The sequence below is a fragment of the Bos mutus genome, chromosome 18 (assembly GCF_027580195.1).
Source record: "Bos mutus isolate GX-2022 chromosome 18, NWIPB_WYAK_1.1, whole genome shotgun sequence".
Taxonomy (NCBI): Eukaryota; Metazoa; Chordata; class Mammalia; order Artiodactyla; family Bovidae; genus Bos; species Bos mutus.
Genome location: NC_091634.1, coordinates 61,244,598 through 61,271,202, shown reverse-complemented (window position 1 = coordinate 61,271,202; position 26,605 = coordinate 61,244,598). Strand labels below are relative to the sequence as shown.

The 26,605-nt window shown below is 45.6% G+C and overlaps 1 long non-coding RNA gene across 10 annotated transcripts in view; it reads right to left on the bottom strand.

Moving 5' to 3' along the window:
- Window positions 1-651: 651 nt before the first annotated feature.
- LOC138991857 (uncharacterized) overlaps window positions 652-26,605 on the bottom strand; it is a 63,050-nt gene continuing 37,096 nt past the window's right edge. For 3 of the 10 annotated variants that reach the window (XR_011467753.1, XR_011467755.1, XR_011467757.1), the window contains one exon: window positions 655-5,250. This is a non-coding gene — a long non-coding RNA (uncharacterized lncRNA). Of the gene's footprint in view, window positions 5,251-12,536; window positions 20,947-26,605 lie in introns of those variants that run through there. The other 7 variants (XR_011467754.1, XR_011467750.1, XR_011467751.1 and 4 more) reach the window with 5 other exon arrangements.

The following is a 26,605-nucleotide window of genomic DNA, read 5'->3' as shown; positions in this document are numbered from 1 at the left end:
ACAAACACGACATGGAGCTGGGGTCAAGGCATCCAACAGGGCTGCAAGGCCCACTCCATCCTGCTGGCGAGGGAACAGGGTGTCCCTGTGATCTGGTAAGATATTGCAATGAATCCATTATACATGTGCCATGAGCCACTGGAGACTCCTGCTAAAATGCAGGTCGGGGTACAGGTGGTCTGGTGTGAGTGTACAGTCCGTACTTTTCATAGCCAAGGAGGACACACTCATCCCTCTTCAGTCTCACTGAGGAAGGGCCCACCCTCCCCACCCCCAACAACAGAAACCTCTTTGCTAAGCAGCAAAGACAGAAAGGAAGATGACTTCTTGCTGTTGAGATATGATAGGAGTGAGCTGTCAATGACATTTTGAGGGGCCTTTTTTTTACACAGGGACATTTAACTCAGCCTACAAACCAAACCATTAAACTTACAGCCACGTAATTACTTTTACCAAGTCGTGATCAAAGCAGATCGACTCAGACCCTGACCCCCGCCTAGCGCTTACACCATCATCTGTCAAGGATCACCGATTAATTAAAAGCAGCACTTGCACATTCTGGCGGCACAGCACTTGTGGTGCGGTCGCGTCAGCTGCCTCAGTGGTCCTCTCCCCAGTCCCTGGGGTGGCCCTCAGCCCCTCATCTCCACCCACGTCGGTCCCACCCAGCCCTGTCTGTGGCCTCAGCGACGGCCAGTCCCAGGCGCTCCCACGCCAACTGCTCTTCTCAGCTGTGTTCACCCGCCCCTCACAGCTCTTCCCCTCTTAACAGCCAGTTGGGAGATGGCCAGACCACCACGGGCTGTGGAGGGTGCCCATTTAGGGCGGCAACACAACCTCAGTGGAGAGGCCACCACCTGACTGTGATGGAGCCTGTCCGTGAGGCCCCGGGGGCTGGGGAGGCCCACCCGGCGCCGGGCTCCACGGGTGGGGCTGCACGAAGCGTGCGGCCTTGACGCTTACTACTCAGCATCTCACAGTGTCTCTGAACCCGACCTTTTCATCCAAACACTACATACCTCTCTTCTAGGAAAAGCCACCAATGGCAAGTTTCCCAACACATGCAAAACACCCAGCATTAGGACCCAGAACAAGCCTGAAGTCTTCACAGACTTTAATCTTCTGTAGGCTTGGCACCAGAGGCAGAAGTTTTCTTCTTAGTAACCACACCCAGGAGTCACCTAGACCTCCATTAAGGAAGCAATTTCTGAGAAGGGAACCCTGTACTCCCCCAGAGAAACCCTCTTGGTCAGGACTGGTTCAATCCCAAGTGACAGAAAAACAACTCTGGGAGAGTACTCATGTGATGAGAAGCGCAGACAAGACCACTACCAGGCCCTCTTCTCCTCCAGCTCCCCATGCTGTCTCCTTGGGGCTCACAGGTGTCCAGCCAGGCCCCTCTCCAGCCTGTACCCCACTAGTTTAGCAACCTGTGAAAAGAGACCACCTCTCTCCTTAAAACTTCAGGAAAAGACCTGGGGTTGCCTCTCACTGGTCTGGGTTGGGTTATGCACCAAACTGAGAGCCAAGCACAGTAGCCAGGGAGATGTGGCACTTTCACTGGCCAACATGAGTCACAAGCCTCTTACTGGAGCTGAGGCTGAGAGTGGGAGAAGAACACTCCTGAAAGCAAAGCTGAGGGACTGTTCCAGAAGGCAAGCACACTACAATGTGGCTACAGCAACTAGATCTCTGGGGACAATGTGTATTCTTATAGTCACAGTTATTATACACAGTGTTATTTAAGCCGCTATCCAACATGCCCAAGGAGTAGCCTGTCATGGATAATCCTGTATTTCTGGCTAAATGGTGGGCCCACACAGACACCATCCCCATATTACTGAACGTCTTAGTTTGAATCACCCCAGATGCAGCTACTGGGATGAAGATGTTTGGAAGATCATGAAATATCTCTAGTGGACAGGGAAAATGAACCAGGGAAGGCAGGCAGCCAATAAAGGGTATGGATCAGGCTAGTTACCACGATGGGGATGTGGGACTCTGCAAGACAGCGAATCACACCTGAGAGTTATCCCACCAAGGAAGGAGGGAGCTGTGGTTTTTAGACAGGAAGTCCTGTTACTCTTGAAAACTCACCTGGAACTGCTGATTCCCTGGCTCTCCTGGCTTATGGTGCGTGGGTGAGCGCATGCTCAGTCACTCAGTCACACTCAGTCACGTCTGACTGTTTGCAACCCAATGGACTATAGCCCATCCAGCTCCTCTGTTCTTGGAATTCTCCAGGCAAGAATACTAGAATGGGTTGCCATTTCCTTCTGCAGGGGAATCTTCCTAACCCAGGGATCAAACCTGCGTCTTCTGCATTGGCAGGCAGATTCTTTACCACTGAGCCATGTGGGAAGCCCTTGGCTTATGGTGTCCAGTGACAAAGGAGTCCTCTAAGAAAGAGATGCAGGTGCTGTCTGTTGGAAGCAGGGCTCATAAGCACAAAAGTGAGACAGGTAACAGAATATGGGCAGGGAACCAACGACGGGCCACAATTTCCAAAGGGTGACTAGACTGAACTGCATTGTCGTGGAGGTCTTAAAGTCACTTGAGAACGCTTAAATTCCTCCAAGTCTGTAATAGGAATATCGCTTACCACTGTATCAGGCCCTTTACAAGAACATAGTTAGTAGAGATTTTTCATAGATAGAATGTTGAGTAAAGTCACTTTATGAGGTTTAAAAGTTAGAAATTCATGAAGAATGATACTTTTTTCCTCTTTAATATTATTCTAAGAATTTCAAAACATTTTATAAATAACATGGTCTCTAAGCCACCCTGAGAAGGAAAATTGAATTGATTGAGGTTTTTATTTTTTTAATCAATTTCTCTTTTTAAAAAGATCCAAATTGGTTGCATAACTTTCTGGAGACAATGCAACTGATTGATTTTTGCACTTTTAGCCCAACTGTTCTGATTTTTGAATGAGATGCCACCCTATCAGATACAGGATTTAGCCTCTTGAAGACAACCGTGGCCAGTCCTCAGAGCTGGGCCCCAAGTGTCTTCATCCCAAATAGATAAAAACTGGAGTTTAAAGAAGGTACACTTTGCTCCCAGAAAGTCCAAGCCAAGAGTTTCATCATAATGCGTAAGAATCCTCCCAGCTGCAGGTCATTAGCCCACATGCACAGGGCACTTCACCATTTAAAAAGCATGTGACCTGTGAGATGGGAAGGACATGAATTGTGCGTTCCACTCCAGAGACGCATCCAGACGAGGAGTTATCAGCGTTGGTGGAATAAGTAAAAACCAAATTCAACTTTGAAAGTGAATGTGAAAATCGTTCAGTCCATTGACTCTTTGTGACCCCATGGACTATACAGTCCTTGGAATTCTCTAGGCCAGGATACTGGAGTGGATAGCCTTTCCCTTCTCCAGGGGATCGTCCCAACCCAGGGATCGAACCCAGGTCTCCTGCATTGCAGGCGGATTCCTTACCAACTGAGCTAACAGGGAAGCCCAAATTCAACTCTAAACCCACCCAATCTTGGCATGAAATTCTTTCCAACTATATCACAGGGTCCCAGAGGTTTAGTTTCCCAAGCATTAGTAAAATTACTAGATTGAATGATCCAAAGTTGCCATTATTGATCAAATGATGAAATAACAGCAAATTTGCCATTTTTATAGTTCAGAACAGTCAAATATTAGCAATTTCACATGATTCAACTGAATACAAAACAATTTGGGTAACTAACTTTAGTAAGCAATACCATCGGGGAAAAAATTTCATTTCAAATAGGAAAGACTATCATAACCAATAATATAGGCAGGTTACTGTCTCACAATGCAGGACATGATGCTTATGAAGCACTTGCTGTGCTGCCTGTCCTGTGCTCATCAGACCAGTTTGGGGAGCCGGGGAGCCACGTCACTCTGGAGTCTCCAGGGCTGACTTTCTCCATCTTGACAAAGAAATGCCAAGGAGTCCCATCGTGGGGCCACTGCCACGGAAACCTTGTGCTGCAGGGATGACACTCTGCTTTGACGGCCCCTCCTCCATCACACTGGCTCAGCACCCCCTCACTGGCCCCAGGAGAGGAAAGAAGGTGGTAAGTACAAGGGAACTGCCACCGGGTCCCCAGGCACTGTGTAGCAACACACTGAAGGGACTGCACAAGTGGCGAGAGGCATGCTCTGCCTGCGCAAGCAGCCCCACTGCACAGCGGGGACAAGCAAAGCGGTACCATAAGGGAGCCACCGCGACACATCCCCCAGCAGAGAGCTGCGGGCTGAACAGAAGTGATGACGCATAAAACCCACAACTGTTTTGAGACAAATTCCTTCTTATGTAAAAAGAAAAAAAAAAAAGGAGAGAAAGAGAAATATGTCTGTTTATTCTTTCCAAGCACTGAGCTCAACATTTAGATGAAGCATCTTTATGAACGGGCCCCACAGATCATCATCTCTGCTGCATTAGTTCTAATTGCATTATTGCTTAATTGCAAAGCAACAGAGTGTGTAATTCAGGAGCTGCAATGCCTGGGGAAGTGGGCATGATTTAACTGTTCGTGCAAAGCCTAGCCTTGGGGACACTGTCCTGAGGACAGCAGCGAGAGGCCAGAATCTCTCTCCCGCTGTCTTATTGCACAGTTCAGCTCCCTCCATCAGGGAGATGGCAGAGAACAAAGACCCCTTGGGTCGTGCCTCATGCTACCCTTGCAGCAGAAGCTCATGAAGGGATGCAAAGCTTAGGAACAGTGTCCACTGCGCACCTGCTGCTGGGCTGTGTGAGCACAGAGATGCACAGATGAATGTGGCTTAATTCCTGTCTGCAGGAGAGCCAGTGCAGGGAGCGAAGACAGACACGTCAACAGAGCCATTGGAGACAAGCTGAGGAGGTTTCTTCGCAAAGAGAAGCCTCGATTTGAGTGTCCAAAAGAAAAAGCTGGATAAGTAAGGTCCTGCAAGATTGACTAAGTGCTCACTAGTTCTTGCTTCTCTTGGGTGCAATTGATCTGTTAAAAATATGCTGCTGAAGATGCTAGCAACAGGGTTGGGGTAAGCAGGGCTGAGAAGGGGAGAAGGCAAACAGAATGTGACTGATTCGGTTGCAGGTGAAAGTCCCAAGCCTGATCCATGGGAAGTATAAATTACATCTTGGAGTTTGACCTGCCTCAAGGCAAAGATACTGGTCTTTTCTTCTCCCACAGCAGTCAGTCATGTTACATAATATTCTCTACATTCACGGGAAGAGGCTCTGGTACCCAAGAGCAGGCCACAGAAGGTTGCAGGTTCTATCTGTAAGCAGAAAGCAGACAGATATTCAGAGATAGATGCATGTAGTTGATGAAAATGACCCTCGAGGATTAAGGTGCCAACACTGGTTCTATAACATGAAGTGACTCAACTTTGACAATGAGATGTGGATGGAAGGAGATTTGCCAAATCCAGCCTGGTCATAAAACCCCGGGCACAATTAGCCATTTCTCTGCTCCCTTTCCAGTTTGTGCAAGTCCTCCAAATTTGTTCATTCTTTTAAAAATTATTCTAACTATTTCAGGACTTTTGTAATCCCACACAAATTTTAAAGCTAGCATGTCAGTTTCTTCAAAAAAAGTTTCTGGAATCTTGATTGAATTTTTGACTATGCTGAATCTATAGGACCAAGTTGGAGAGAATTAACATCTTAACAAGGGCTTCCCTGGTGGTCCAGTACTTAGGAATCTGTCTGCCAAGGCAGGGGACATGGGTTTGATCACTGCTCCAGGCAGATTCCCACATGCAACTAACGGGCCCCAACTAGTGGGCCAGCCCTCTACAGCCCTTGAGCCACAACTCCTGAGCCCACACGTGGCGACTCCTGAAGCCCGTGTGCCGAGAGCCCACGCTCTGCAGACAGAAGCCACTGCAATGAGCAGCCCCCACTCACTGCAACTGGAGAGAGCCCGCAGGCAGCAACAAAGACCCAGCACAGCCAAAAATAAATAAGTAGATAAGTCTTTTTTTTTTTAATTTTATTTTTTAACTTTACAATATTGTATTGGTTTTGCCATATATCAACATGAATCCGCCACAGGTATACACGTGTTCCCCATCCTGAACCCTCCTCCCTCCTCCCTCCCTGTACCATCCCTCTGGTTCATCCCAGTGCACCAGCCCCAACCATCCAGTATCGTGCATCGAACCTGAACTGGAGACTCGTTTCATATATGATATTATACATGTTTCAATGCCATTCTCCCAAATCATCCCACCCTCTCCCTCTCCCACAGAGTCCAAAAGACTGTTCTATACATCAGTGTCTCTTTTGCTGTCTTGTATACAGGGTTATCATTACCATCTTTCTAAATTCCATATATATGCGTTAGTATACTGTATTGCTGTTTTTCTTTCTGGCTTACTTCACTCTGTATAATAGGCTCCAGTTTCATCCACCTCATTAGAACTGATTCAAATGTATTCTTTTTAATGGCTGAGTAATACTCCATTGTGTATATGTACTACAGCTTTCTTATCCATTCATCTGCTGATGGACATCTAGGTTGCTTCCATGTCCTGGCTATTATAAACAGTGCTGCGATGAACATTGGGTACACGTGTCTCTTTCAATCCTGGTTTCCTCTGTGTGTATGCCCAGCAGTGGGATTGCTGGGTCATAAGGCAGTTCTCGAAGAAGGCACTGGCGACCCACTCCAGTACTCTTGCCTGGAAACTCCCATGGACGGAGGAGCCTGGTAGGCTGCAGTTCATGGGGTCGCCAAGAGTCAGACACGACTGAGCGACTTCACTTTCACTTTTCACTTTCATGCACTGGAGAAGGAAATGGCAACCCACTCCAGTGTTATTGCCTGGAGAATCCCAGGGACAGGGGAGCCTGGTGGACTGCCGTCTGTGGGGTCGCACAGAGTCGAACATGACTGACGTGACTTAGCAGCAGCAAGGCAGTTCTATTTCCAGTTTTTTAAGGAATCTCCACACTGTTCTCCATAGTGGCTATACTAGTTTGCATTCCCACCAACAGTGTAAGAGGGTTCCCTTTTCTCCACACCCTCTCCAGCATTTATTGCTTGTAGACTTTTGGATCGCAGCCATTCTGACTGGTGTGAAATGGTACCTCATTGTGGTTTTGATTTGCATTTCTCTGATAATGAGTGATGTTGAGCATCTTTTCATGTGTTTGGAGAAATGTCTATTTAGTTCTTTGGCCCATTTTTGATTGGGTCATTTATTTTTCTGGAATTAAGCTGTAGGATCTTTTAAAAAAATCTTAACAATACTGAGTCTTCTGATCCACGAACATGATATTTCTCTCTTCATTCACGTGGGTCTCTTAACCTCTCTCAGCAATGTTTTGTAGGTTTCGGTTTACAGGATTTGTGCTTTTTTTTCCCCCAAACTTATCTCTAGATGTTTCAAAATTTTCATGTTAATGCAAATTATACTACTTTAAGTTTTAATTATGATTATTGCTAATATATAGAAATACATGTACTTGTTAGAAGTGGACAGAAATGAGTAGAAGTGGGTAGAAATAATAACAGACATCCTAGTCTTGTTAATGATCTTACAGGGAAAGCACTTTGTCTTTCATCATGAAGTATGATGTTAGCAGAAGGATTTTTATAGAAACCCATTATCAGGTTGAGAAAATGACATCTAGGCCTGAAGGTTTTTTTTTTTTTTTAATCATGTTTGGATGTTTCATTTTATCAAATTATTTTTTACCTCTTTGGAGATGATCATGTGACTTTCATTTTTAGTCTGTTAAAGGTCAGTCACATTGATCTATTTTCAAATGTTAAATTGTTTGGCATTCCTTAGATAAGCTCCACTTGGTCATGATGTATTCTTTATATTTTGCTAAATATAAAGGATCCAATTTGCTAAAATTTTGTTAAGAATTTTTGAATCTATGTTCATGAGAAATCATAACTTGCAGTCCCCTTTACTTGTATCATCTTTTTCTGGGTTTGAAATTAAAGAATAGAACGAATTGGGCAGTGGCCCCTCATCTTAATTTTCTAGAAGAGTTTGAATAGGATTGATATTATTTCTTCCTTAAATGATTGGTATTAATAGAATACCCCACTAAAGCCATCAGGGCCTGAGGCTTATTTTGTGGGGAGGTTTTTAACTGTAAACTTAGTTTCTTTGATAGATACAAGGCCCTTCAGGTTATCTACTTTTTTTCTTGAGTAAGCTTTGGTAATTTGTACCTTTCAAGAAATATGTCCATTCCACCTATGTTGTGGGATACAGTCTTTTTCCACTCTGGCCACTGGGGACACAGGCCTGTATCAATTCCAAGACTGTTCTACCTGCTTCTTCTGAGGGTTCTTCCAGCGGCCTCAAGCACCTTCCTCACATTGACACACTGCTCAAGACTTGACTAGAATCTGCAGACTTCCAGGGCCCTCTACCATGCTCTCTCCATCTCTTCTCTGGTATTCTTCTGCCTGTAAATTTTAGCTACTTTACCTCCCTGAATCTTCCCCTCAGTCTTTCAATTCAGGGAAACCACTGGGCTCTGTGTGGGCCCCTCTCCCCGGAAACCTGCTCCCGGTAGGAAGCTCAGGCGTTCCGACCTCGCCTCATTGGTCTTCCTTCTCTCCTAGATCACTGCCCTGTGCTGCTTTTCATTCAGTGGCTGGTGGCAGTTACTACATGTATTTTGTCTGTTTTAAGTTGTTTGTAATAAATCCAGTCCTTTTTCTCTGTCATGGGCAGAGGCAGAAGTCCATTTTGGCCACTTTGAAATTGAGGTTTCCTATAGAATACCCAGCTGCAGATATCTATCCAACAGTTGTAAGTAACAGGAGAGATTGGGACCAAAAATAAATATTCAGGAGCAAGTGCACAGAGCTAGTAACTAAAACCAAGTGTGCCGGGGGAGTCAGTCTATAGTGGAGGAAGAACAGTGTCTTACAGGCGAAACCCAGAGAGACAGGAACAAAAAGGAGACCGTGAAGCAGAGAAGTGGGAGCAGGAGAGAAGCAGAAGAAACTCATCAGAGATGAGGCCGCGGCACTCAGGGCTTGGAGAGTTCCCCATAACTGAGGGGCTCCCAGGGCCAGAGCCCCAGAGACCCATCCAGAGCCACATGCACAGAGCCACGTGTGCCTTGACTATACGCTGTGCTATGACTTTGTGTACACTGGTTCCACCAGTTCCGATATGGCAAACGGGTTCCCTTTATCAGAGAAGACTGAGACGGGCATGAGCGAGTGAGATGGGAGGAAGTGGTATAGCTGACAAGGGAAAGAGATTAGTAGCTAGAGGATGGTACAACCAAGGCTGGGGAGAGGCCTTGGTCATGCCATCTGTGCGTAGGAGGAAAAGGGAATCAACAGGTAGAGCCGGAGTGATGGAAGAAAAGATAATTGGTGGATGAAGATCCCAGCAGATGGGAAGGAGAGAGGAGGGAAGAACAGGTAGCAAAGCAATGAAGGCTGAAGACTAGCGAGAACACAAATCTGCCAAGGACCACTCCCTATTTACCAAGAGAGACTGTGAGACACGGACAGGTCACATGCTGGACTATGACAGCCTGACCACAAACCTCAGGCTTGTTTCCACTGGCCTAAGCCTGCAATTCTGAGGCCTCTCCCCATGGCTGGTGGCAGGAGGTCCCATAAACGCATGGTGGCAGTAGGCCCAGTTTAGGCTCCCTTGGACTACTCAAATGGTGTAACATATACAAGACACTAAAGAAATCCATCCTCCACAGCACCTGTACCTGAAGCATCAGGTTCCACGTAGGAGAAGTGGACTCACCTGATCTTTAAAAAGTAGAAGTGTATCACATTGACCAAATATGGCATCCAAACTGGTTCAAGCCAAGACAGAATACAGAGGGCTGGACCTGGCCGCAGCTGGCTCCAGAGCACGGAAGGAACAAGGCCCGGCCACTTCCTGCTGTCTCTCGGGTCTGCCTGACGCACAGGTGGCCACATGTGATCGTGAGCTGATGGCAGCAGATCCATCTGCTCAACAAAAGTGCCAGAGCTGAGCCCTGGTTTGACTGGCCTGGGCTGGATCATACGTTCACTGGGACCAATGACCAGGGCCAGAGGGCCTGGCTGGGTGAGCGCAGGGTGGACTACCTTCACTGGACACACGTGGGCTAAGAGCAAAGAGCAGGCAAGTGACTCCTAGGAGGGAGCACAGGCTAGGAGACGTTAAACAACTAGTGTCTCCTTCAGTTAGAAATCTGACGCCACTCCAAGGTGTCAGCTCGGGGGGCACTGCTCCAGGAATGGAAAGCACAGACACAAGAAGCCATGGCCTACACCTGCATCTGTGATGGAATGCAGTCCTCGCAGGATATGTGTGAGAAGCCACAACACTGGACAACGACAATGTCAGTCTGGAAACACTGTTTTGCAGAGTGTGCAACATGGATGCTCAGAAAACAGCTTCTCCTCAACCTTCGAGCCCACTGCCCCTTTTATTCCCCTTCCATTGAATCCATAATTCCATCTTGAGAATTCAATTGGAACTAATTCCTTTAATTAAATAAGCTTCATTTGGGAGCTGAATGACACAGACCTCAGGAGAAAATGCATCTTGCTTTTGCAGAGATCCAGGAGCAAACGGCGCACATGGCCACCTGCTGCTTCCCTGCGCCCTGCCAGGAGAGTGCTGCGAAGCAGAGGCATCCAGGTTCCCAAGCGGGCACCAGCAACACCTCCAAGGCAGGCTCCAAGCTCCCCCCGCTGGTGGGAACCTGAGGATGAGGTTCCAAAAGTAGTCCCTGCAGAGGCTGAGTCTGATCAGGAACAAAAGTAGACCGGGCGGCGGGGAGGGTGGCGTGGTGTGTGCGTGTTCAGCCCGGTCTGACTCTCTGCAACCCCATGAACTGTAGCCCACCAGGCTCCTCTGTCCATTGAATTTTTCAGGCAAAAACACTGGAGTGGGTTGCCATTTCCTCCTCCAATGCATGAAAGTGAAAAATGAAAGTGAAGTCGCTCAGTCGTGTCCGACTCTTAGTGACCCCATGGACTGCAGCCTACCAGGCTCCTCCATCCATGGGATTTTCCAGGCAAGAGTATTGAAGTGGGGTGCCATCGCCTGCTTTGACTATATGGATCTTTGTCAGGAAAGTGATGTTTCTGCTTTTTAATACACTGTCTAGATTTGTCATAGTTTTTCTTCCAAGAGTTAAGTGTCTTTAATTTTGTGGCTGCAGTCACCATCTGCAGTGATTTTGGAGCCCAAGAAAATGAAACCTGACATTGTTTCCACTTTTTCCCCATCTATTTGCCATGAAGTGATGGGACTGGAATGCCATAATCTTCTCTTTTTGAATGTTGAGTTTTAAGCTGCCTTTTTCACTCTCCTTTTTCAAGAGGCTCTTTAGTTCCTCTTCAGTTTCTGCCATTAAAGTGGTGTCATCTGCATATCTAAGGTTACTGATATTTCTCCCGGCGATTTTGATTCCAGCTTGTGAGTCATCCAGCCCAGCATTTCGTATGATGTACTCTGCATATAAGTAAGCAGGGTGACAATACACAGCCTTGATGTACTCCTTTTTCAATTTTGAACCTGTCCACTGTTCCATGTCCTATTCTAACTGTTGCTTCTTGTACTGCACACAGGTTGCTCAGGAAGCAGGTAAGGTGGTCTGGTATTCCCATCTCTTTAAGAATATTCCACAGTTTGTTGTGATCCACACAGTCAAAGGCTTTAGTGCAGTCCAAGCAGCAGAAGTCGACGTTTTTTGGAATTCCCTTGCTTTTTCTATGATTCAGCATTTCTCTGGTTCCTCTGCCTTTTCTAAATTCCAGCTTAAACATTTGGAAGTTCTCGGTTCATGTACTGCTGAAACCTAGCTTGAAGGATTTTGAGCATAATCTTACTAACATTTGAAATGAGTGCAATTGTATGGTAATTTGAACTTTCTTTGGGATTGGAATGAAGATTCAGCAGGCCTACAGCCACTGCTGTTTTCCAAATTTGCTGGCATATTGAGTGCAGCACTTTAACAGCATCATCTTTTAGGATCTGAAATAGCTTAGCTGGAATTCCATCTCCTCCACTAGCTAAGGCCCACTTGATTTCACACTCCAGGATTTCTGGCTCTAGGTGAGAGGCCACACCATTGTGGTTATCTGGGTCATTAAGAGCTTTTCTGTACAGTTCTTCTGTGTATTCTTGCCACCTCTTCTTACTCTCTTCTGCTGCTAGGATCTACTGCTAGGTCCTTGCCGTTTGTGTCCTTTATTGTGCCTATCTTTGCATGAAATGTTCCTTTGGTATCTCCAATTTTCTTAAAGAAGTATGTTATGCATATTTTATCGTTAAAATTAAAAGAAAAGAGAAAAAGCAGACAGGGAGATTGAGGGCTCTGCTCTCCAGTCCCAGTCCCTCTGCTAGCAGTCCTTCTGCTGGCCCTGTGGTAGCCAGCCTCCCAAACTGTTGCCAGGGATCTCTGTTTCCTGGTGCTGAGTAGTACTGGCTTGTGCAATCAGAACACTGCAGAAATGATGATGTCTTTGGAGGGCAGGTCATAAAGGATACTTCAGCCTCTGACTTGCAGCTCTCTTGGATCACTCACTCTGGGAGAAGTCAGCTGCCATCTTGTGAAAAGACACAAACAGCGAGTAGAAAGGCACACTTGGCAAGAAACCAGGACCCCCACCCACACCCACGTGAGCAGATCCTCCAACCTGAGCCAAGCCTTCAGATGACCAAAGCCCTGGCTGACATCTGGACTCGAAGATGAAAACCATGAGCTAGAACTCCTCAGTTAAGCCACCGCCAAATTCCTGACCCATAGAAACTAAGATCATTAACGTCCTTTTAAGCCGCTAATCTTAGGTACTTTGTTATCCAGTATTAAGTAATATAACTCCAGTTGCAGGCACACAAGTCTTGTCTCCTAGCTACCCATGTCACGTTTGCAGGGCTTGCTCTCCCTCAGTGCCATGACCCCAACCTGCTAGATGAATGCTTCCAGAGGGTGTGGACCCAGGATGTCATTAATGCCCTCTGCCCCTCTATGTCCCCAATTTCCCTGTGTGCTGTAAATGCCCAATAAACAGGTACTAGATTAACTTAAATTTCTGTCTCTCTGTAGGGGAGAAACCTCATGAGCACAGTGTTTCCCTCTCCTAGCAATCCCTTTCCATAACTCAAAATGAGAAATGAATCCACAAGTCAATGCAATCAACTTCAAGCAACTGTGTCCAGCAGGCAACCTCCATACCCCAAGAAGTACCCCCAGTGCAGCACAGATCAGCAGCATGTGTCTACCCAACTATCCCTGCCGATAGGCTTCAAATGGTCCATCAACAAGGACTTAACCCACCATCTCCTGCCACTCCGCCGAGGGGTCAACACAGAGCCCTGGGGAAAGACCTTAGCAGTTCCTCATGGGCCTCTCACATTTCTGCACACCTGGTGAGCGGAGGCACTGCCGGCCTTTGCTCTGAACTTTTTTCCAAGGATGTTCATATAGTGAACAGCCTTGGAAGACAGAGACAGACTTCCTCTCTGACTGCTCATGGTAAAATTCAGGCAGCCTGATGGCTCCTCTCCTGTAACACAACCGCCTACAAGTACAGGTGTCCCCTGGCCCTGTGCACCGAATCTGTACAAGAAAATGCTCATTCTCTGGCCATGCGACTGCTATGAGAACAAAGTCCTTCCACTGAGCCAGGACGCTTGCGTCTCCTGCCAGCATCCATAATGCTGCAGCAGGCTCACCAGTTAACTCCCAGTTCAGTTCAGTTCAGTCGCTCAGTCGTGTCTGACTCTTTGCGACCCCATGAATCACAGCACGCCAGGCCTCCCTGTCCATCACCAACCCCGGAGTTCACCCAAACTCATGTCCATCGAGCCAGTGATGCCATCCAGCCATCTCATCCTCTGTCGTCCCCTTCTCCTCCTGCCCCCAATCCCTACCAGCATCAGAGTCTTTTCCAATGAGTCAACTCTTCACATGAGGTGGCCAAAGTACTGGAGTTTCAGCTTTAGCATCATTCCTTCCAAAGAACACCCAGGACTGATCTCCTTTAGAATGGACTGGTTGGATCTCCTTGCAGTCCAAGGGACTCTCAAGAGTCTTCTCCAACACCACACTTCAAAAGCATCAATTCTTCAGCACTCAGCTTTCTTCACAGTCCAACTCTCACATCCATACGTGACCACAGGAAAAACCATAGCTTTGACTAAATGAACCTTTGTTGACAAAGTAATGTCTCTGCTTTTGAATATGCTATCTAGGTTGGTCATAACTTTCCTTCCAAGGAGTAAGCATCTTTTAATTTCATGGCTGCAGTCACCATCTGCAGTGATTTTGGAGCCCCAAAAAATAAGTTTGACACTGTTTCCACTGTTTCCCCATCTATTTCCCATGAAGTGATGGGACCGGATGCCATGATCTTAGTTTTCTGAATGTTGAGCTTTAAGCCAACTTTTTCACTCTTCTCTTTCACTTGCATCAAGAGGCTTTTGAGTTCCTCTTCACTTTCTGCCATAAGGGTGGTGTCATCTGCATATCTGAGGTTATTGATATTTCTCCTGGCAATCTTGATTCCAGCTTGTGCTTCTTCCAGCCCAGCATTTCTCATGATGTACTCTGCATAGAAGTTAAATAAGCAAGGTGACAATGTACAGCCTTGACGTACTCCTTTCCTATTTGGAACCAGTCTGTTGTTCCATGCACAGGTCTTACTGTTGCTTCCTGACCTGCATACAAGTTTCTCAAGAGGCAGGTCAGGTGGTCTGGTATTTCCATCTCTTTCAGAATTTTCCACAGTTTCTTGCAATCCACACAGTCAAAGGCTTTGGCATAGTCAAAAAGCAGAAATAGATGTTTGCCTGGAACTCTCTTGCTTTTTCCATGATCCAGCAGATGTTGGCAATTTCATCTCTGGTTCCTCTGCCTTTTCTAAAACTAGCTTGAACATCTGGAAGTTCACAGTTCACGTATTGCTAAAGCCTGGCTTGGAGAATTTTGAGCATTTAACTCGCAAGCAGAGTACAATCTCAGACTTGTTACAATTCCTGATAAGAGACCTGGAATTCTAGGTTTTACTCTGCTGGTTCTTGAGCAGAAAATTACATATGTCTTCAGCCATAAAAGAGTGTTGCTAAGAGCACAGGAAGGTGTTTTGATAAAGGGTCATTGATTGATTAGGTTGTTGCTTTTTTTTTCAAGATATACAGAAATCTCAAGAAAAAAGTTGAATTCCTTGGATCTTTTTTCTTAGCAGGGTTTAGTAAGAGTCTACAGGGCAGAGTGGGGAGGAAACCTGGTATGCCCAAGCAGAACTAGAGAAAAGTGGCTGTGACTGTGAGCCCACGGAAGTCCCCAGGACACCCACCTAGAGGGGTTAACCAAACTTGCCCCACCTCCAAAATAAAGAGCCTACTGACCAAACCACCATGTTCCTCTGCAGACACGGTCGTCTGAACCTCCTTGGGCTGCCACACAGAATAGCTTAGACTGGGGGGCTTAACAGAAATCTCCTCACAGCTCTGGGGCTGGACGTCTGGTGAGGACTCTCCTCCTGGTGTGGAAAGAGCAGCCTGTGTGTCGTCACGTGGTGGCAAGAGAGGACGCCAGCTCTCTGGGGTCTTTCCTCATAAGGGCACTAACCCCAGGGATTAGGGCTCTGACATGGGGATCGGGGCGAGGTGCTGAGGATTCGTCCACAGCAGGCAACCTGAGGTCCTGGCCCTCACAAGGTACCAGGACGCACGCACAGTACTGACTCAATCTACAGCACTTATGGATCCCTCCAGCCCAGGGAACCGCGAGCACCACCTGTCTCTGGGTGGGGAACAGCAATGTTACGTGCAGTAGGTGACTGCTGATTTATTTATAAAATAAATTAATAAAGTTTATAAAGTCTCAAGGGAGCAGGAACTTCCTCACCCCTTCTCTCAACACCTCAGTGTATACTGATGGTCAGATTAGTCAAATCTTCTGAAGACATTCCCTTTCGCTTTCATCTAAACCCAAGTTCCTGACTTTTTGGTCTCACTAAAAAAAAAAACTCATTATTCTAACAATAATTTCTGCTTAAAACCCCTCTAAATAGTTTTAAAGTCAGATAAGCAGTTGCAAGGAGGATATGTGAAGACTCCCAATGCCCAAGAGTCATAAGACAGTACGCCATTATAACTCAACATCCGGCAAAAGCAGGAAAGAGGCGAGATGTCACAGGAAAGGAACCTACTCAGTTAAATGTCTGAGAAACCTCAATAAAAACCAGGGCCTAAAAAAGCTACAAGAGCAAAGGCCAGGCTGGACTAGACTCTTCCGTCAACTGGGCCGCCGTCTACAGTGCCCCTCGGTCACAGGGCAGCTCAGTCACTCCACAGCAGGGGCTCTGACCCGGGATTCGCAGATCCCAGAGCCAGGGCCTCCTCACACACCTCCCAGCCAGCCGTCCACAAACGCTGGCCCTCCCGCCACACCATAACAAGCATTGCTTACCACGGTGAAAGCAACCCGGCCCACCTCCAAGACCAAAACACACACAAAGAACAACATTAAAAAGGGGAATACATCGACACTCAAACTAAAACCCCAGAAGCCTTGACACAGTTATCTTTCAAAGGAAAATTTTCTCACAATAGTGACAAAATCTGGGTTGAGAAAAGAAATGTGTGCTGGACAGGAAGACAGAAGAGGCTGGACACCATTCAAGGGTACAGCTGCCCAGGTTCCACTCAGTGACACACTGAATGGTTTTACCCCTTCCAATCAGCACCTGCTGCAGGTACTGATATATAGAAAAGTAACACCCTCGATCTTCAACCAAGAATATGGTCCACGAGGCATATTTTTTCTGATCAGTGTTCCTGATCAATTACATAATAAAAGAGGGGAAAGAGAAAGGGGAAAGAGGAATTCACTCTTGGCATCAGAATGAATTTATGTGCCTCTCTCTCATGCAGCACTTACAAACCTCAGGACTGTTCCTGCCAGGATTCTGCCTTAATAACAGATGACCTTTCAAGCCCAATGAGAAATGTGTGGTCTGTGTTTCAAGGAAATCATGTGTGTCTCCAGGAGGGAGAAGAAGCCAGCACATCCTGGAGCAACCAGCCTCGGGGCAAACAGAACTCACGCCTGACACCGCTGGGTAAGGCCGAGCGGCCCTCTGTACAGGCAGGCACTGCTGGCCCACAGCTGCCCTAACCAGAGCCTCCGATGAGCGGAGGCCGGGGAATCATAAAGGAGAAAAACAACTCCTCCCCAGTTACATTCAACTGATGGAAGTCAAGCTCTCAGGACTCGCCACGTCAGATGATATTGCAGGTCCAGATATTCACTGTGAAAACAAATTGGGAAATCAACCAAATGTGGGGTCAGTGCCAAGTCTCCCCACTTTTTAACTCTTCTCTTTGCCGTCACCTCCCACCCCATCCTGACACCTCAATCAAGGCTCAGGGGCCCAGAGGAGCTCACCTTGTCACATGGCAGGGTTAGCCTCAATAGGGATGTTTGCATTTCAAAATAAAACTCCGGAGGAAGCAAAGCTTTGCCTAAACAATGAATCTCCTTTGTTGGAATTCCAGGCACCCTGGTTCCCTAGGGGTGCAGAGCTTGCTTGTTATCACACTACTGGGGGTGGAAGGGTGGTATTTTATGGTCCCTGGAATCACACTGCTTCAGAAGCCATGTCTTCTGCCTAAGAATGAGACGGCCCCTCTCTGTGCCTCTCAACTGATTTCAGACTTTCAGTCACTCATGCCTCCTTTCACAAATGCTCTCTGCTCTGCTGCGTCCCAGCGCTGTGGATGCACAGACCCTGACACGCCTGTTGGCCTCACCTCCCAAGCTATCCAGTGAGGAAGAGGAGGGAACACTGCAGTCACGTGGTTCCTAACCCAGATGTATTGAACAGTCAGTCTCTAACACAAAAAATAAAGCTTAATTGGTAGTAATTTTGCTAAGCAACTTCAGTTCCCTTTGTCTCAATTTCTACCTCTATTAATACAGAGAAAGACACTTTTCACATGAAATTCATGAACTCATGTCTATATGTCACTGACCAAGATCATATACCTTCCACAGGTATGACTATCTCTTTCCATGGTAATAAGATCACTGGCAGAAAATCATTTCAAAGTAAAAGGAAGGTGGGACACCTCCCAAAACAAACTCGAGAGGAGTCTGCCACAAACCCTGCCAGCAGAACTGCTCCTCACTGCCTCTGCTTCCGCCTCGTCAATGTGCCGTCCCTTTCTGAGTATCATCGACAATCGCACCACGTTGCAGTCTCCTAACTTCTCTCTCCTTTTAACCTCTGTGTAAACCACTTGACAGTAACTATCCATTCTGGCAGAGAAGGTCTTGATCAAAATCGTTTGTTTACAGAGAATTAATCCTGGCTCCTGGATGTCAGTGCTGCGATTCTTTGAAGAGGCCAGTAAGCTTGAGTTTTAACAGCCTTAGAGGAAAACAACCCAAGACTCAAAGAAGCTGCAAGCCACAGATTCAGTCCTTGCTTTAGGCTGCCATCTAGTGACAGAAAGGGATATCTGCTGCTGACAGTAGGTAGTTTTCACCTCCAACATTCTAAGTTGACAGAGAGGGGGAGAAAACCTCTAAATAATAAATGCCAATATAACCTGTCATAGTTCAAATGGCCAAATTAATATTCAAGCTATTCTTCTTCACTCATCAGGATACATCATTATTTAAGAAAACAGATTTCATAGCAGACTCAACCTTTGTCAAAAATCTGGTGGCTTCCCTGGTGGCTCAGATGGTAAAGAATCCGCCTGCAATGCGGCGGATTGAACCTGGGTTCAATCCCTGGGTTGCAAAGATCCCCTGGAGAAGGGGAAGGCTACCCACTCTAGTACTCTGGCCTGGAGAATTCGGATACAACTGAGTGACTAAGCACATGTATGCACGCATGCACACACACACACACACACACACAGACACGAGAATTCCATGGACTATACAGTCCATGGGGTCAAAAAGAGTTGGACACGACTGAGTGACCAAGCACGCGCACGCACACACATCCAGTATCTGTACTTATAGGGTTTCCCAGGTGGCTTAGTGATTTAAAAAAAAAAGAATCCTCCTGCCAACACAGGAGACACAGGGTCAATGCTTGGGTTGGGAAGATCCCCTGGAGAAGAAAATGGCAACCACCCCAGTATTCTTGCCTCGGAAATCCCATGGACAGAGAAGCCTGGTGGGCTACAGTTCATGAGATCGCAAATACTTGAACACAACTTAGCATTCATCACAGAGACACAGGTACAAGATATTTGCTATAACATTTTAAAAGAAGATTGCAAAAACCTAGTTTTCATCAGTAGAATCAAATAAAGTAAAATTGATCCAAATAACAAGCTGCAGATCTCTTTTACCACTGGTGCAGAACATAACAGCTTTTTTCTCATGTATTTTGGCATAAGAAAAACCTTATTTCTTTCACCTTTCGGGTTCCACAGCATTTTCAACAACCTTTAGTTATAACACATCAAAGGAAAATTTTTATGTAAAATGAAGTCATGATTCTTGAGTTCAGAGACTGCTTCCTGGTTTTGTTGTTGTTCAGTCGCTCAGTCGTGTCCGACTCTCTTGGACCCCATGGACTGCAGCCTGTCAGGCTTCCCTGTCCTTCACTATCTCCCAGAGACAGTTTCCTGATATAAACTGGCTCAAGGCAGCCAATTATTAGATCTTCGACTCTCAACCATTAATTACCTATTTACCTTTTCTCTGATTTTCTCATTTGTGTACATCATTGTTGTTGTTGATCAGTTGTTCAGTCGTGTCTGACTCTTTGCAACCACATGAACTGCAGCCTACCAGGTTCCTCTGTCCCTGGGATTTCCCAGGCAAGAACACTGGAGTGGGTTGTCATTTCCTCCTCCAGAGGATTTTCCTGACCCTGGGATTGAACCTGTGTCTCTTCCATCTCCTGCATTGGCACGCAGGTTCTTTACCTCCAGCGCCACCTGGGATGCAAAAGTGAGTCTAAACAAACTTCCAGACAGAGATGAGACCTCCCTTGGTAAAAAAAAAAAAAAACACCTGAAGAAAATTTTATCCCCAGGGCAAGGGGAGCCGAATAGATCTGCTACCACCGCAGAACTTGATGGAGGAAGAAAAGCCAGCTGGTCTCTGAGAGCTGTCCCTGGGCTGAGGCTGTGATTGCACGTAACTGATCTGCCTGTTCCCAGCGGCAGTGAGCTTGAGGGGTGGGAGGATCTGTCCTGCACCCAGGAAAGGAATTCAAAGAAAGGACCTTGAATATTCACTGGGAGGACTGAGGCTGAAGCTGAAGCTCCAATACTTTGACCACCTGATGATAATAGCCAGGAAGCCTGGAGTGCTGCAGTCTATGGGGTTGCAAAGAGTCAGACATGACTGAGTCAATGAACAATAACAAACTGATTTCTCTGGCCATATCTTACAGTTCCATGGCAAAGTGTTAGGCTTGGAATCTGCGCTAGCTTGAGCACTGTCTTTGGCTGGGTCTTATCCTTTGGCTGGCTGCTTGCCTAAGAGCAGGATGAAAGACACTTGGGTAGAATCGCAAAGTCACCGGACAGGACAAGACTCACATGCGGTTTATCACTCGTTGTCTGATGGCTTCCAGGCCTGAAGACCAGCTCTCTTAGTTTATCAAAACCATCAGGCTTCCTAAAAACTGCCCCCAACCCTACCCACTAACTCAGTTTTGCCTGGTGTTGATCTTCTCACAGAGAGCTAGCTCTATGATGGAGCTTTTCACAGATGCTGAACATCATGTTCCAGACGTGCTATGCCTTATAAGAGGTCGTCAACAGGTTGACCAGGTCTTCCTTGGCTGTCCTTAGATCGAAAGTTGGGATCTCTGGCAGTCTGAGCTCCACATGTTTTTGTCCAAGGTGGATCTTCCATCTCATAAATTCCTTTTTATTAAGTTTTTCTAGATACCACAGCAGGTGGTCTGATTCTGCCATCTTGATTGTCCAGCAGGATCAGACTTAGAAAGAGTCTCTAGGACCAAGGAATTGTGGAATCTAGAAAATAAAGATGGAATCGGAGCACTGCAGCATTATTTACAACAGCCAGGACATGGAAGCAACCTAGATGTCCATTGACAGATGAGTGGATAAATAAACTGTGGTACATATATATAATGGAATATCACTCAGCCATAAAAAAGGAATACATCTGAGTCAGTTCTGGTGACATGGATGAACCTAGAGCCTGTTATACAGAGCAAAGTAAGTCAGGAAGAGAAAAACAAATACCATGTACTAACACATGTATATGGGACCTAGAAAAAATGGTACTCTGGACCTATTTGCAGGGCAGAAAGAGAGACACAGACACAGAGAACAAACCTGTGGACAGGGCGGGAGAAGGCGAGGGCGGGACGAATCGAGAGAGTAGCACGGAACATATACACTACTATAAGTAAAACAGACGGCTGGTGGGAAGTTGCTGTCGAACACAGGGGGCTCAAGCCAGTGCTCTGTGATGACCTAAAGGGGTGGGATGAGCAGGGCGGGGGGGAGGGAGGTTCAGGAGGGAGGAGACACGTGTATGCCTACGGCTGATTCATGCTGACATATGGCAGAAACCAACACAACATTGTAAAGCAATTATCCTCCAATTCCAAGAAAAGAATTCAATTGATTTTTAAAAAGGCAAAAAGAAGGTAATAAAATCAAGGCAAAAAAAAAAAAAAAAAAGATGGAATCAGAGAACCCAACTACACAGCAGCATCAATTCATTTGAAGTTGACATAGTAGAAAACTTCTGTGGTCTGAGATGAGCTTCTTGGATGGTTCATCAATAAGAGGTCTGAACTCCCCTAGGACAATAACCTTGACAACTGACCTTGGTAAATTTCTGGGTTGAGATAAATGTGGAATATCAGTTGCATTAAAAGGCAATGTTCTTGATCTATGTGATCATGTGATCTAGCAATCCCACTTCTGAGCATATATCCAGAGAAAGCCATAATTCCAAAATATGCATGCACCCCCATGTTCCTAGCAGCACTGCTTACAATAGCCAGGACATGGAAGCAACCTAACTGTTCATCAAGGAATGAATAAAGAATATGTGTGTGTGTGTACACACATGCACACACACACACACGCACATACATACACATACAGGAATACTACTCAGAAATAAAAAAGAATGAAATAATGCCATTTTCAGCAACTGGGATGGACCCAGAGATTATCATACTAAGTGAAGTAAGTCAGACCAAGAAAGACAAATATATGAAATCACTTATAGGCAGAATCTAATTTGGCGGATTCATTTTGATATTTGGCAAAACTAATACAATATAATAAAGTTTAAAAATAAAATTAAATTTAAAAAAATAAAAATAAAAAACAATACAAATGAACTTATTTATAAAATAGAAACAGACTCACAGAAAACAAACTTATGGTTACCAAATGGGAAATGTGAAGGAAAGATAAAATAGGAATTTGGGAGAAAGAGATACACACTAATATATATAGAAAAGTGAAAATAAAGTCGCTCAGTTGTGTCTGATTCTTTGCAACCCCATGGACTGTAGCCTACCACGCTCCTCTGTCCATGGGATTTTCCAAGCAAGAGTACTTGAGTGGGTTGCCATTTCCTTCTCCAGAGGATCTTCCCAACCCAGGGATCGAACCTGGGTCTCCCACATTGTAGGCAGGCACTTTACCACCTGAGCCACCAGGGAAGTCAAGTTATATATAGAAGAGATAATCAACAAAGACCTACTGCATATCACAGGGAACTCTACTCAATATTCTGTAATAACTTATACAAGAAAAAATCTGAATAAGAATGAATATGCACAACTAAATTACGATACTGTAAACCTGAAACTAACACAACATTGTAAGTCAACCACATGCCAAAACAAATAAACAAAATAAATGTGTTCAGCTGAAGGAAAAAAGGCAACATTCTTGTTGTAAAAATTATCCCTGGTTACTAAAGTTTTTAGATTTTGAGAATTTCATGTCATACGGACCTTTCTGAGGAAGGCATACATCAGTTCTTTGGTGTGGAGTGTTAGACAAACACTGTACTTAAGAGCCATGAAAAAAGCGACTCTGCGTCTGGTGTTCTCATGCCTCCACGTGCAGCCAGGACCAGGCATATGATAAAAGCACTGCCATGAACGCGCATGCAAATGATGCTGAGGAAACTGTCCACTCAGACGTGAGGAAAACACGAGCCTTACACCGCTCCACATACCAACGCTAAAAATAAGATTATATATTTTTAAAGGAAATATGATTGGAGCTTAATAAAAACATAGGAATATAGCATAGGTATGATTTTGAGGGAAAAATTATACCTAAAAGCACTAACTGAATACAAAAGAACCAAGGTTTCTGTTTTTTTTTTTTTTTTTTTTTTTTAAATTGACTTCGTGGGCTTCCCTGGTGGCGCAGTGGATAAGAATCTGCCTGCCAATGCAGGGGACATGGGTTCAATCCTTGATCCAGGAAGATCCACACACTCGTGCACCACAACTATTAACCTGTGCTCCACAGCCCAGGAGCCACAGGTACTGAAGCCCATGCAGCCCAGAACCTGTGCTCTGCAAAAAGAGAAGCCACTGCAGTGAGAAGCCCGAGCACCACAACTGGAGAACAGCCCCCCTCACTGCAACTGGAGAAAGCCCTCCCAGCAACGAAGACCCAGCACAGGCAAAAAATAAAGTTACAAAAAAGAGCATTTAACATATTTAAACACCAACTCAGCATTTCCTCTTTGAAGAACCTATGAAGAAGAACCACTAGGTGTCAAGCTTCCGGTGCTCTTTAAACTGTCCTATATGATGGTGTATAGTCCGAAAGTGACGACTGACAAAGCATGAGTAAACACTTCGACCACATCCGGGTTGTGTAGTATAAACCCAACCAACGCCATGCTTTCAAAGAACACTTAAGGAGACAGAGCTCACACTACTAAGTTCAGGGAAATCTAAGTCGTGTAAAAGTACTTATAAGGTCTCTCCAGTTTTTTAACAAACACACCTGTGGAAGGAAGTGCGTCTCTTCAACACTGGCTGTGTTTGTGTAGCACAGTTGTTTCCTTCTTTTTAAACCTTGCTTCTCAGTGTTTTTTCAATAAACATAAGATTATGCAATGATAAAAGTTAAGCCTTACAGAAAAGGGAGCCCTCTTACACTGTTGGTGGGAATGTAAGGGGTGACACCACTGTAGAAAACAGAATGTAAGGGTCTCAAAAATCTAAGAACAGAACTACCATGTGACCCAGCAATCTCACTCCCACACAGATCTGAAAACTAAAACAGAAACACTAATTCAGAAGGACACATGCACCCAGATGTTCACAGCAGCACTGTTTACAATAGCCTTCCAAAGGACACATGCCCCCCATGTTCACAGCACCACTATTTATAGTAGGCAGGACACAGAAACAACCTAAGTGTCCATCAGCAGAGGAATGGATAAAGATATGGCACATGCATACAATGGAATACTACCCAACCATAAAAAGAATGAAATTTTGCCATTTGCTGCAATACAGGTGGATTCAGAGGGCATTATGTTAAGCGAATAAGTCAGACAGAGGAAGAAAAATACATACACCACTTATATGTGAACCAAAAAAGACAACAGACTCTAATGAATATAACAAAAAAGCAGCAGACTCACAGATATAGAGAACAAACTAGTGGTTACCGGGGAGAGAGTTGGGAGGGGCACATAGGGGTCGGGGAGTGGGAGGCGCACACCATTGGATGAAGCCCAGGCCAGGAGTCCCCAGCCTCTGGGACCTAATGCCTGACAGTCTGAGGTGGAGCTGATGTAATAATAATAATAAAAATAAAGTGCACAGTCAATGTGCTTGAATCATCCCGAAACCATCCTCCACCCCCATCCATGGAACAAAATCAGTCCCTGGTGCCAAAGAGGTTGAGAACCCCTAGAATAGGCTACAAGGGGACTTCCCTGGGGCCCAGTAGCTAAGACTCCCAGTTCCCAACACTGGAGGGCCAGTTTCGACCCCTGGTCAGGGAACTAGATCCCACAAACCACACACACACACACACACACACGCACGCACGCGCACACACACACAAGTGCCACATCTAAAAGAGCCTTCACAGCCAAATAAACAAATAAATAAATATTTGTTTTAAAAATAAGTTCTAAGAATGTATTGGCCTTCCCTGGTGGCTCAGTGGTAAAGAATCTACCTGCAATGCAGGAGATGTAGGTTCGATCCCTGGGTCAGGAAGATCCCCTAGAGGAGGAAATGGCAACCCACTCCAATATTCTTGCCTGGAGAATCCCATGGACAGACGTAGCCTGTCAGGCTACAGTCCATGGGGTCGCAAAGAGCTGGATAAGATTTAGTGACTAAACAACAAAAAACAATGTATTGTACAACACTGGGAATATAGCCATATTTGGTATAAATAATCACCATAAATGGAGTGTAACCTTTAAAAATCACATAAAAAATAAAACTTTTTAAAAAGTCAAGCTTCACCAAAGCCATCGCTCCCACTAAGTCTGTTTCACATCGTCTTCCTCTGAGCCTCCTCCCTGGGACTCAGACTCACTGTAAGAGCTGAGATGGAGTCCGGCATGCCCCAGAGACTTCACATGGAGAAGCATTGTGGTATCTTGACTCCACAAGTCATGTGGCTGTCGACCACCCATGGGACACTCTGAGCACCTCTGATCAGACCTTCTGGAGTATCTGTGCCTTCCTCTTTCATTTGGGAGGCCCTGGATATCCATAGGAGCAGGATTTTGGTTTCCTTTTTTTTTCTTAAGTGTAAGCAAAATTTGCTGTTTGAAATTGGCTCCTGAAGGTTGGCCTCCATTTGAATTGTTTCTGTTACCTGCTGCATGTCACTTCTCCAGCGAAGGGATTATTTTGCAGGGCTTCCCTAGTAGTTCAGCTGGTAAAGAATCTGCCTGCAGTGCGGGAGATCTGGGTTTGATCCCTGGGTTGGGAAATCCCCTGGAGAAGGGAAAGGCTACCCCCTCCAGTATTCTGGCCTGGAGAATTCCATGGGCTATATATTCCATGGGGTTGCAAAGAGTCGGAAAGAGAATATGAAGTACCCATAGGTCCTGCATTTAAGAGTTGTTACTGCCCCCAATGGCCACAAAGCACAGCATTTCTTCCTGCCCTGCTCTGCATATTGGGAAACCTGAGCCTTCCCAAAGGAGAAAAGGAAAGATATAAGCATCTAAATGCAGAGTTCCAAAGAATAGCAAGAAGAGATAAGAAAGTCTTCGTCAGTGATCAATGCAAAGAAATAGAGGAAAACAACAGAATGGGAAAGACTACGGATCTCTTCAAGAAAATCAGAGATACCAAAGGAACATTTCATGCAAAGATGAGATCGATAAAGGACAGAAATGGGATGGACCTAACAGAAGCAGAAGATATTAAGAAGAGATGGCAAGAATACACAGAAGAACTGTACAAAAAAGAGCTTCACGACCCAGATAATCATGATGGTGGGATCACTCACCTAGAGCCAGACATCCTGGAATGTGAAGTCACTATGAACAAAGCTAGTGGAGGTGATGGAATTCCAGTTGAGCTATTCCAAATCCTGAAAGATGATGCTGTGAAAGTGCTGCACTCAATATGCCAGCAAATTTGGAAAACTCAGCAGTGGCCACAGGCCTGGAAAAGGTCAGTTTTCATTC